The 12,327-nt window shown below is 38.6% G+C and overlaps 1 protein-coding gene across 12 annotated transcripts in view; it reads left to right on the top strand.

Annotated features, from left to right (window-relative positions):
• Positions 1 to 12,327, top strand: part of NLGN1 (neuroligin 1) — an 896,042-nt gene that overhangs the window by 827,983 nt on the left and 55,732 nt on the right. The gene's annotated exons all lie outside the window — the stretch shown is intronic.

Here is a 12,327-nt window from a genome sequence, read left to right as displayed (position 1 = left end):
CCAGCACTCGGGAGGCAGAGGCAGGCGGATTGCTGTGAGTTCGAGGCCAGCCTGGTCTACAAAGCAAGTCCAGGACAACCAAGGCTACACAGAGAAACCCTGTCTCAAAAAACCAAAACCAAAACAAACAAACAAACAAACAAACAAACAAACAAACAAAAAACAAAAGATTTGAAAGCTGAAGGTAGTAGTATATTCTTTTAATCCCAGAATTTGAGAGACAGAAGCAGGCAAATCTCTGTTGGCTTGAGGCCAGCCTGGTCTAACATAACAAGTTCCAGGATAGTCAGGGCTACAAAATGAGACCTTTTCTTTTCTGAAAATAAACAAACAAGCACACAGACCTGAATTATAAATAAAAGGCAAGTCTACTGAGAATTACTCCTCCTTGGCTAAAAGAAGATGGTACTGACATCCAATCCCAGCACCCTGTGTTTAGAGAAGTTGCTAATGAGAAATAGAAATAAATGCAGGCTCAAAACATCTATGGGGACACATCTCCTATTATTATAAAGATTTGTATATTTACATGGAGTGAGCAATCACTAAAGCTGCTCTAAAGCAATATTTAAATATTTTTCTGATTATGAAGTTGTGTACATTTTTACTGTGGAAATTTTTGAAAGCAATATCAATTCATAGCCCTCCCCAAACACCACATTTTAGATTTTTTTCTTTTCTTTAAATAGTTTACTCACAGTCATGTAACCACTCACTCAGTTGTGAAATTTGAGATAATCCTTGAGTGTGCTGTGTATTTGTTTTCAGTTGATTACCATTTGTGCACACAATTATTACTTCGCCTTTGGTCTATGAAGTAGGAGGTCAGGCACAATGTGAGCATTCACACTGCTGTACATTCAGGACAGCAGTGAACAACTGCTAATAGTGAGTGAAATAAAATAGGCAGTGATTGCTGTGCACATACTGGGCATCATACCAGCCCACAGGGTGCTGTACCCCGAGCCCCATTTTAGAGAGTTGAAAGTGAAATACAAGTTGTTGGACTTTCCCAAGGCCAAGTTGCCGCAGAGCAAAGACTTGGATCCGAGCCCAGATCCTCTTATGAGATGTGTGCTCGGTTTCTTGCTGTAACTCCACATCATTACTACAGGTAGAGAGCATCGTTACACACAAATATTTTCCACAGCTTATTTCCCTGAGATAAATAACTCAGCAGGGGATTGTTGAAGCCAGGTGTGTGAACATTTGCGAAGCTCTTGATGCATTCTTGTCTTTACAGACATGAGTTTTCCACTCCCAGCAGAATGCTGGAATATTTATTTACTAACTGTTCTGCACATTGAATGCTATAAATGTTCAAGTCTGAAAATTTTTTGAACCTTGGATCTAATTTTTATATGTTTGTTTCAGTTGATAATAAGATCATCGAAGTCTCATTAACCATTTATCTTCACAATAATTGTCATTCACCCAATTCTACTTATCTGTGTGCTCTCTGTTCTGTTCTTGGGAGTCTCAGTTAATAGCAGAGGTAACGCATGTCGAATCTATTTGTCCCAGTTCTGGACTGCATTTTCTCATTTTCATTTCAAGTAGCAGTTTTGTAGGAGTCGATTTAATCTTGGGATACTGAGAGAATACAAGGACATAAGACTTGTCTTCCTTGTTTGTAATACCCTAATAATAACAGTAGTAGACATCTTGTAGTTAGTCTGAAGAGCATAAAAACTAAGGACAGTGTTTGATGCATAGTGCTTGAGAAAAAATCTCCCCCCAGTGCTAGTCCTGTTAATATTGGTAAGATCATGAAAGGATTTGTGACTTGTGTTAACTTTTGTACAAAGCAGTATTTTCTAATCCTAATCCTAAGAGATACGGACTAATGTAAGAAAAAGACTAGATGTGGTGTAATTGTTGTCTTAGATATAAAAATGTTTAAGCACTCCTGTGAAGACATACTTTCCCTGGGCATAGTTTTTAACAGTAAGTGAATGCATCAGTTAGATAAGGTGTGTCTTGAAGGTGGCACTAGAGATGGGGCTGCTCACACACACATGCTTTCAAATAAACTGTGTGCTTTTGTTAAGAAGTTGCAATGTCTAGCATTTTGCTTCTACATAAATTCATGTTTCAATGGCATTTGTTAAGTGCTGTTGATGTACTAGCACCATTCATAATTTTCTCAAGCACCTCATTTCAACCATATATGTACACATATATAATATCTATGTATGTATATAATTATAAATAAAATATAAAGAAGTATTGTTATTTACACAGTAGCATTTTCAAGTGGGAAGTTAATTCCATATGAAGAAAAGGATATGCCCCAGTCCATATTTTTCCACTTTTCCTTACAACAGACATCTTCTTTCTTTTTTTTCTTTTTCTTTTCTTTTTTAATTTTTTTTTGAGACAGGGTCTCTCTGTGTAGCCTTGACTGTCCTGGGACTTGCTTTGTAGACCAGGCTGGCCTCGAACTCACAGAGATTCGCCTGCCTCTGCCTCCCAAGTGCTGGGATTAAAGCTGTGTGCCACCACTGCCTGGCTGCCAGGGACATTTCCTGGATATCCACCTATAAAGTGTTCACCGCTCATTTAACATGGAATCTCATTTTGTAGATCTTGGTATGAACAACATGGAAGGAACAAGCTTATAGTTAGTGGCAAGTTTGAATTTGAGCCCTCTACTTATGCTTTCTTCATTTTTCCACTTTGGATAGAGTCTTGTTTCTCAGCTATGAAACAAGCAGGCACAAACAGTGGCCATGCTGGAGAAAGAGTGAGATGCTCTAGAACTCATAACCCTTAGTAGGCAGTAAGTAATTAGTACCAGCTACTACTGACTCATACTGACTCCTCAAATTTTAAAGCTTGAATGCCAACTTCTCATTTCAAATAGTGCAAAATTATCAAAAACAACGCCCACTTTTAAGTTCCAAACATTAACATACAAAATAGCCACTTTATCATGTATGTCATTTACAGATCAAACACACACTGTGTTTGTGCTTTTTCAGACTGAAGTATAATTTCACCACCTTCTCAACCATGAAACTAGGGAACTTAATTTTTTTTCTCTTGACTCTAAAAATGGCGTTTGGTTATCCTTTTACTGTAGATACTCTTTGGGCAGCAAGAGCAAATATTCCAGTCATATCAATTGTAGGACACAGGTAACCTTTTCCTGTGATCCCATAGAAGCAGTGAATAGGGTCATGTATATGGTACATACTTGTGAAAGAAACCCGTGCCTGTTTTATTCTTGCCTTCCCCTGCCTTTTCATTAGTGACACTTCTGTGACTGATTGCAGGTCTCCTATCTCTCCGTTCTTCGTTCTTACCACAACATCTTATCCACCCCCTCTCAGACATGACAGGTGGCTTACTGTTTTCTATCCCAGTGGATAAGATAAGCACGTTAAAAATTACAGCCTGGAGCCCCATAGATTGTTACGTCTGACTGGACACAGGCTCAGCAAGGAGAGACAAATAATGGAAGAAAATCCTCAAGGTCTATTCAGAGTTTAAATGTAAAAGGAAGGGAGTGATTGGGGTGTATTTCTGTTGTTGTTGTTGCTGCTGTTGTGTGTGGATGTGTGTGCTACTTGTTTGTGGTGTTAGAGATAGAACCCAGAACTTGGTTCATTCTATGTGGGCTAATCATACTGAGGTTACTGTACACAGAAAAGGGGCACACTTATGCAGATTTGTGTTTACACATTTACCACCAGGACTGCCTTCTGCTCCCAGCTACAGCCAAAGACATGCAACAGGTCAGTCTTTCATAGTGGGGTCTTGTAATGAACCCAGGGACTTGGCAGCTCTCTGCACTCACTCTCAACTTCCCCTTGGCTCTGCTTTCTCTAATTTGCCCTGACAAGTTAGGTGATATTTCTTATTGAAAGAATTCTTTTGCCCCAGTATTCTATTTCTCCTTCAATTTCTTACATTTATATGTTTCTCTCTGTTTCTCATTCCTGGTCCCCATCTCTCCTTTTTTGTTTGTTTTGGGGTTTGTTGTCATGTTGTTGTTGTTGTTTTGAGACAGAGTATCTCTATGTAGCCAGGGATATCCTGGAACTCACTGTGTAGACGAGCCTGACCCCAACCCAACAGAGACTCACCTGCTATATTGCCATGTCTTCCTCCTTCTTTCTTCTATTCTCTTTCTGATTTTCCAGCTTCTTTACCCTCAATTTACTATTTTGACATGATTATCTCCACATCTCTTCACTGCATTGTAGTATGCCTTTAAAGTATATTTTCTATATATGGTACTTGTGGGGATTGAGGAGCTCAGGTTAAAATGCCCAGCATCCCAATGAAAAGACCATTGACCAGCAAGGCTAAGCACAGGAAAATTGGTATTTCATTCTTGTTCCCTGTTCCCTTTTAAAAGCCATGTCTATTTCCAAATGAAAAGTCTGCTAATGACCTATCAAGTTCCCAGGGTAGAAGTGATCCAATTATTTGCTGTTTCGTGCACAACGGCCTTTGTGTCTGGCAGCCCCACACCAGGTGGTACAAACAGCCTCTTTACTTTATCTCTAGGCAAGAGGGTGTATTTTTACTTAAAAAATGCATGGGGTTGGGGTGTGGGGGAGCTCTGAAAATCAGTTTTGAAGCTTAGAGCATTTTACCTGAAAGGTCATAGATTTAGTGGAATCCTATTTCTTTCTTTTAAGTTGCCATCTTTCTGTAATGGTTGCTATGGTATGTGTATATTAGCAAGCTGGGTTCTCTCCAACTCTTGCTATTACATTTTTGCCTTTAATACATAATCCTGCCTGCATTTTTTAAATGTTCACTTTTCCATGGCAACAGAGATTCACATACAGGGTTCTGGTGTTCCAATGAGGGAGAAGAGAAACCTGTGTGTGTCTAGAATAAACGTCTGCTGCAGGAGTGATGAAGGTCAGCAGGCTTCTCCTAATAGAATATAGCAAAGTTGAACACAGGCATTAGAAGGCAGGCTATGGACCCTTAGTGAGTGAGAAAACTTGTTGTGGACAATGTCTTTATTTTTCTTTTCATTGTTCTGTACATTTTTCTATAGCAGAAAATAACGTGCTTTGTCAAACAACTACAACAAAAATGACAGTTTAACATGTCACCAAAAGATGTCCAACAGAACAGAAATGTCATATGTCGTTCTTGTTCATTGAGCATACTACTAAGATATCTTCCATGATGACTACAGCTTTGGGTTCTGTTTCCCCGTCATCTTAGATCCCAGACTCTATAAAAGATATCCCCATGATTCAGTAATAACCTAGACAAGAGAAATTTTCATGGCCTGCACTCTTGAAAAGTTATTTTTCCAATTTTTATTTACAAATTAAGTGACTACCAGATACTAAGTATTTTTGTTGGAGTGCATGGTTCGAGGTGACAGAGAACGATAAAGTGTATCCATTGCTTCTTTGTAGTTCAGAATTCTCTAGTCCAGGAGAGCTGTTTTTACACTGCAATCTGTAGACCAGTATATTTCACCCTGGAGAAGGGTAAGCCAATGAAGCCAAGCCGTCTGAGCTACTCTATCTCAGAACTTTCTTCTCTTGCACAAAGCACTGCCCCTTCATCTTCAGCCACACTGTTTTTACTGTTAAAGAAGACAGCCCTAATACACAAATATCTGGAATGATGGAAGAAAGACCAATGGACCCCCCCCCTCTCGCCTCTTCCTTACTTACTCGGATGCCATTACAATTGGGTATTGGCTAGGAGAGGAGGAACTGGCAATCTTGAAAGAGGATCTCTCGAAAGCATGGATAAGATATTGTCTACTGAATGTATAGATTGGAATGATATAGCTATGGTAATTTTGTTATTAGAGACTTCACCTAATCATTTTTATGGAAGAAAAAAAATTTCCATAGCAACACTGACACACAAACACAAATATTCTGAGCACATATTATAATTTGACTCAGAGAATATAGAATTTATATTGAACTCATTGTTTTAAATGATTAGAAACATTTTCTCAAAGTATTACTATTAAGATTTACAATGAAATTAATGTGTCAAACAAAGTGCCCATATTTTTGTATTAAGTATAAGAGGTTATAGATTGCTATCTGTGATAAATAAAATCAAGTGAACGATGATCGTTAACGAAATATAGGTCTATTCCTCTAGAGCTTTGACTTTTTCCTTAGAACATTAGAGCTTATTTTTGTGGAGATTTTCTTGTATATAAAATTAGCCTCACATTATTTCCCAGTATTTATTTCATAATATTCAAAGCAGAGTAGTTTTGTTAACTTTTATGAACAATGAATTAGAATATATTTTAATATGCTACAACACTTGAGACTTGTTTCCAGAAGATTTTTTTGCATATTTAAAAAAAAGACTAAAAATTTAATTAAGCAAGAGCATGGATTAATTGTGCTTCCACTGATGTAAAATCTTTATTGAGCATACTAGCTGATCAGTCACTGGATTAGTGCAAAAGATAGAGTCCTCCACAGGCAGTTGCTGAAGTCCTGTGTATTCTCAGTGGAGTGGATCTGATTCTGCTGGCATTTGCTCCAGTGATCACAGAGGTTTCTGTCTTTTTTTAAAATAATGAATCTTTTGGTAAAAGTACTGACACAGCATAAGCTCATGAAGACTCAAAAATATAATCTGATTAGTAGGATTTATAGGTATGCATAACAAATTACAGAAGACTGGAGTGTTTCTATGACTAACACCCTGGAAAAGCTTCATGGATGAAAATGTTGTATTTTCCCATGGCTTGTCTTTCATCTCTTAGAGTTATTACTGTATCCCTTAGCACAACTTTCTGACTTTTGAGTTTCTAGGCAGGTAAAACATTAAAATGCACAGCAACTAAACTTCAAACCTGTTTTTTTATTAGATGCCATCTGCAAATCCTTCAGGATTACTCATTTTCAGATATCCTATCCTAGTCTGCATGGGCTTATTAAAGGAGGATTTAACTATGGTAGCAGCAGTGAATTGGAAGAAGTGGAACTAGACAGCTCTCATATGACCCTGGGATTATGAAGGCTCCAGATCCAGAAACTACACAACTTACTTAAGATGAAGCAGTAGGCGAACTACGGTGATATTTTTAAAAATCAATTTTGACATGATTCAAAATACAAAAATACTATGCTCAACAAATTACTCAAGTGTCATAAAACATTATTGTGGTAACTCTCCCCTTAGGAACCTGCTGTATTTCCCTCTTAAGAAAACTAAAATATTCAAAATAAAGCCCTTGAAGATTTAACATTGATTTTTGTCACATTCCCTTCTCAGAATACAATTGGCCCGAGGTTAAAGCTAAATATTAAAACATTACAATCTTTAAAAGGAAATGGAGATGTTTAGAATTCCATTATTTATTAGTACCTCAGTGCATCTTTCATAGGTCTATACATCTTGTAAATTTAATATAAAATTAAAATTTAAATTTCATTAAACATTTAAAAATCCAGGTACCTGTGATTTTTTTCACTGAGTTGAATATTTCATGTTTAATATTGTGGCTCTTACTCACATTTTCAACTTTCTAGAATTTTGTCCTTTTATAATCACAGCATCAGTGTATCTATGCGCTTCTTATATTTATTTTCATATTGTATTAATTCATGAATTTGTACAAGTGAATCATTCCTATAGGACAGCGATGAACTACATCACCTGTAGGTAAGGCCCTCTTCCTAATTTCTATGATGTCCTTTGTCTCTGTAATGAATACACTGAGATAGACGGTTGAATCTTCATACACAGGAGATGCTGAGACATCTACCTTATGATTCTAAATTGTGGGTATCTAACTTTTTAATTTAAACATGCCTTTCCAACATGTTCTAGAGTAATGTTCCCTCAAGAGTATGCCCAGGTGCTGTGGAAATGGCTCAGTAGGGAAGAGGAGTCTCTCAACCACATGAAAACCTGAGTAGAACTCCATCCTTATGAATATCCATGTGTGTCAGTTACCTCTGAGCTGTTAGAAACAGGGGTGAGAGGATCAGCTTTGCTCCAGCTTCAAAGAAAGACCCTGTCCTGAGAGAATGACTCAGACAGTGATGGAAGAGGACAACATTTTTCTCTGTCATTCATGCATATGTACACATCACATATATCTGCATATACCATGTGCATACTGACACACACACACACACACACACACACACACACACACACACACACACACACAAACACATGCACACACCATTACAAAGCACAAGGCCTGGAGTCAATCTCTTTTTGTTTTTTTAAGAATGAATTTTGATTTTTCTCATTGTTTCCTTGTAGTAAATTACACATTCCATAAGACTTAGTATTAGAGACTTTTTTATTGAAAATATATATTTTTTCATACAATATATTTGGATTATGCTTTCCCCCTGTCTAGTTCTTCCCCAGTTACCTACCCACCCAAATCCACACTTTTTTTCCCTCTTTCTCACCAAAATACAAACAGCCATCTAAGAATTAATAATAATAGGATAATTTTGAGGGCTGACAACCCATCTGAATGTAAAATGCTTCTTGACTCAGTGTCTGGAAGTGTCACTCAATGGTGGTAGCCATGAGGATATTTGTTAAATAGCCATTCAAAGTAAATGCATCTAAAAAGCTAATTAAATGAGTTTGTTTAAGCCCTCCAGATGTGACAATGACATTCCTTTCAAATAAAATTGCTTACTAATGATTTTTTTCAATAAAAAAAATAAAGCTGTTAAAATAATCACAGATACGTCCTTTGTGGCTTTCTTTTTTATTTTTCTTTTTAAAATATATGTAGATTTATTGTTTTTAATTTTAACTTCTTCTATTCAGATTATGTTCCGGTCGTTATCCTCTTGCGTGTATCCTCCTGTTCCCTCCCTCCCTCCCTCTTCTGCCCTATTCTCCTCCCCTAGATTTCTGACAGAAGGGGACCTCTTTGCCCATCATATGACCACAGCCTATCAGGAATCTAGAGAGTTCAGGAGCCCCACAAGGAGGCCATCAAGGGCAGCAGGTTTGGACCCAGGGGCCCCTGCATAAACTGCTGCAAGAACCAAGGACGAAACATGTAGTAAACCTAGACTCCCTCTTCTGATCTATCTCATTTTTCCACTGCTGTGGGGAGAACAAGGACTGCCTCTGACATGAACTCTGCTTGCCCCAATTTGATCACTTCCCCTTGGTGTGAAGGCCTGGTGGCACACAGAGGAAGAAGCAGATGCTTTCTTCAACAGGTGTGTCGAGGGTCCTGTGGAGGTGGTTTATTCTTTGGGGGTTAAATTATCTTTGAGTTTGCAATAGAAGGAGATAAATGAATTGCTGTATTAAAGCTTTTTGGCTTCCAGCCAGTGAAATCAAGGAGACAACACTGTGCTAGCCTGGAAATATTTTGCTCATGCAGTACTTTCTATCTTCAACAAGAGAGCTCCTCTCACGTTGCCTTGTCTCTAGGAAGGGAACTTTCCTCTTACGACCTTTGCATGTGCATAGCGGTGATCCACAAAGCTCTGTGCTCCAAGGCAAGGGAGCAGGAAGTGCCTGGGCACCGCCCCCCCCCCCACACACTGCTCTCCACTTTAGTCCTCTGAGACCTTTCCAAGTTCCATACACGGACTTCTGAGGACCTCTGCAGTCTTTTGTTTTTCAACTGTTGGGAAAACAATGTGTGACAACAACTTGCTGTGTTTCCCTTGGGAGCACACCCTGAAAAAGTGTGGACCGGGGGATCCAGGCCTCATTGTGACCTCCTGTCCCTGGCACGCTGAGCATCTCAGGAAAGTGGAGGCTTGACTTTGCTTAGCCAATAGCAGCTGTGACAGGGGCTGTCACAGGGTTGTTTGTCAATGACCATGAGCTTCCTGGGTCATCTGAACTGTTAGTGATCCTGCTGTTTGAGTATGACGTCGTGCACCCTCACCCTACTCCATTTTTCTCCAAAATTGTCCAACATCTAATCCAGTGACCAAATGTATCACACACTCGTTATGGTTACAACAACCTCATCTAGCCAGGCTTAACAGTTGGCCCCTTTCGTTTTCTCTTCTTTAACAGTTCTGTGACTTTGAAACCCAATGTGCTTATGTTTCACATTTTGTATCTTAGCAAACCTAATTGGATTCTAAGAGCAGAAAGAAAAGAAGGTATCCAAGTGCCTTCGCTTAGTGTGCTGGTGTTGAGAGTCTATAAAAAGGAGGATATAAGGAAATAGATGAGGATGCTGCAATGTTTTGTTTAGCTTATCTGTGAAGATAAGAAAGGCCTGGGGAGAAAATTGCCTATAATATGTAATAATATTTGGACAGTTTATTTCTAAGTCTAATTAAAGTTTGCAGATTTGACATGGGCAAAAAAACCTTCCAGATTCTTCAGCCATAAGAACGGGGTCTGGCCTATAGTAGGTATTTCTCTCTATCATATCCATGCTATATCTGTGAATGAGTGCACCTGTATTAAGATCCACACAGAGCACAGAGCTCTAAGTCTCCAAAATAAAACAAGTGGAGGTGTTTGGTTGCTTTTTTATTTTACATAGTACAAGGCATATTAACTACTTGTTGCTTTGACACAGTATCTACAGAAACAACTTTAGGAAGGAATGGTTTATTTGGGCTCATACTTTGGAGGTCCAATTTACCACAGCAGGGAAGATGTTTACAGCAAGAGGAAAGCTTCCTATGGTCATGTGGGCATGAGGGGACAGGATCAAGGTAGGTCCACTGTCCAAAATCAGGGAGATGACTTCTCCTGTTCTGCCACTTTCTTTTCTTCTATTGAGCCTGAGTCCTCACACTGTGGACTAGGGTCACACATAGTCAACATAGAAACTTCCTCCTAAAGTGCTTCTAGTCATGTTGGCAATGATGATGAACAATTTCAATCAATTATTGTCTTGTCAAGCACAAGATAAGCCCGGCAGATATATGGCCATCCAATACATGTGCTCCTCTACTCAAAACAGACAAGGGGACTTCTGCCGCACTGATATTTACTCTTCAAAGATATTTTCATATCCTCCTCTTCAAGCAATTGTGTGCGAATTGTGCTCTTTAATATCTCTTCATTATTATTTCTATGTATGCTATATAGCTCTATGAAACCTTTTCCTCGTTGAGTCTCTCAGGACTCCAAACACAGACATTTTCACATTCCCAGCCTTCAGCAACAACAGAACTAATATTCTCATTAGAGATGTACAAATAATTTTTCTTAACTCAAATATATGCAAAGTAAAGCTGCTTGCCAAATTTCCACTAGTAAATAATATAAACACCGCATATATTTGCTTTGCTTTGCTTTCTTTGAACACTGCATATATTTTCCAAACCCCTTGACACCTTATAAAACAAAGCTTTAGCAAATGGCAAATCAATTCGTCTTAACAGAGGCTTCTTAAAATGGTTGACATGAATGAATGATATACAAAGGGCATCATTTCCGCTGCTACTATCAGTTCATGAAAGCTTTATTCATCTCAATTGTATGCTTTCTGTATGACCACCTAAAGGAAAGGAGCAGGGTGAATTTGCAGTCTCATTTCCAGCACAACATAGTCTGTGAAAAGAGGATGTGCCAGGTCAAACAGCATTTTTTTTCCAGCAAGGTTGTGCAGCAAATTGGTAAAGCTAAAAGCAGAGGTGGAAGGTGATCTGACTTGCTATCACAGCTAAACAGTGAGCCTATTTAAACAAGAAGGATACCAGAGTTGGTATCCAAAAGGTAGGTGTCGGGAAATGATTCACCATGAAGCTGGAGCTGCCATGACCCCCATTTCAAACACTCAAATTAAATCTGATCAGCATTGCTTTAGAGAGCCGGGTCTGGTATCAGATACTGTGTGGGCTTTCATTGTAAGTCCCTTAACCCTTGCTCATATCACTGTCACATAGCTGTCCTTAAGTATTTTTTCATTTATAAATCTGTTGCCTTCAAAGGTATAACACTCTTGCAAGATAATGTCATTGCAGGGAAAAATGAGAATGATAATTTATCAGCCCTGAGATCTCCAAAAGTAAGCACAATAGAAAGCCTTGATTTAATCCTCAATGGCTCAAAGGAAATCAGCAGCAGACCGAAAGCTGGCTGAGCACTCTTGGTGTGTGTGTGTGTGTGTGTGTGTGTGTGTGTGTGTGTGTGTGTCTGTGTGTGTGTGTGTGTGTGTCTGTGTGTGTGTGTGTGCAACAAGAGTAATATGTACAACAAATGCAGTTACTAAATATGACCTACTACTAGGTCCTCCACCTTCTGATCTAAATGCTCTATTACTCCCATTTTTTCGTTATTGTAACTTTCAGTAATGTGTTATATGGAAAAGCATGACCAAACTTGCTTCTCAATACTTTTTAGCTTAAACATGCTTTTCACCTTGAGTTTTCAAGCACATTTCTC

The sequence above is a fragment of the Acomys minous genome (genome assembly GCF_964271855.1).
Source record: "Acomys minous genome assembly, chromosome: 19".
Taxonomy (NCBI): Eukaryota; Metazoa; Chordata; class Mammalia; order Rodentia; family Muridae; genus Acomys; species Acomys minous.
The sequence above is the reverse complement of the archived record's forward strand: the minus strand, read 5'-3'. Positions and strand labels throughout refer to the sequence as shown.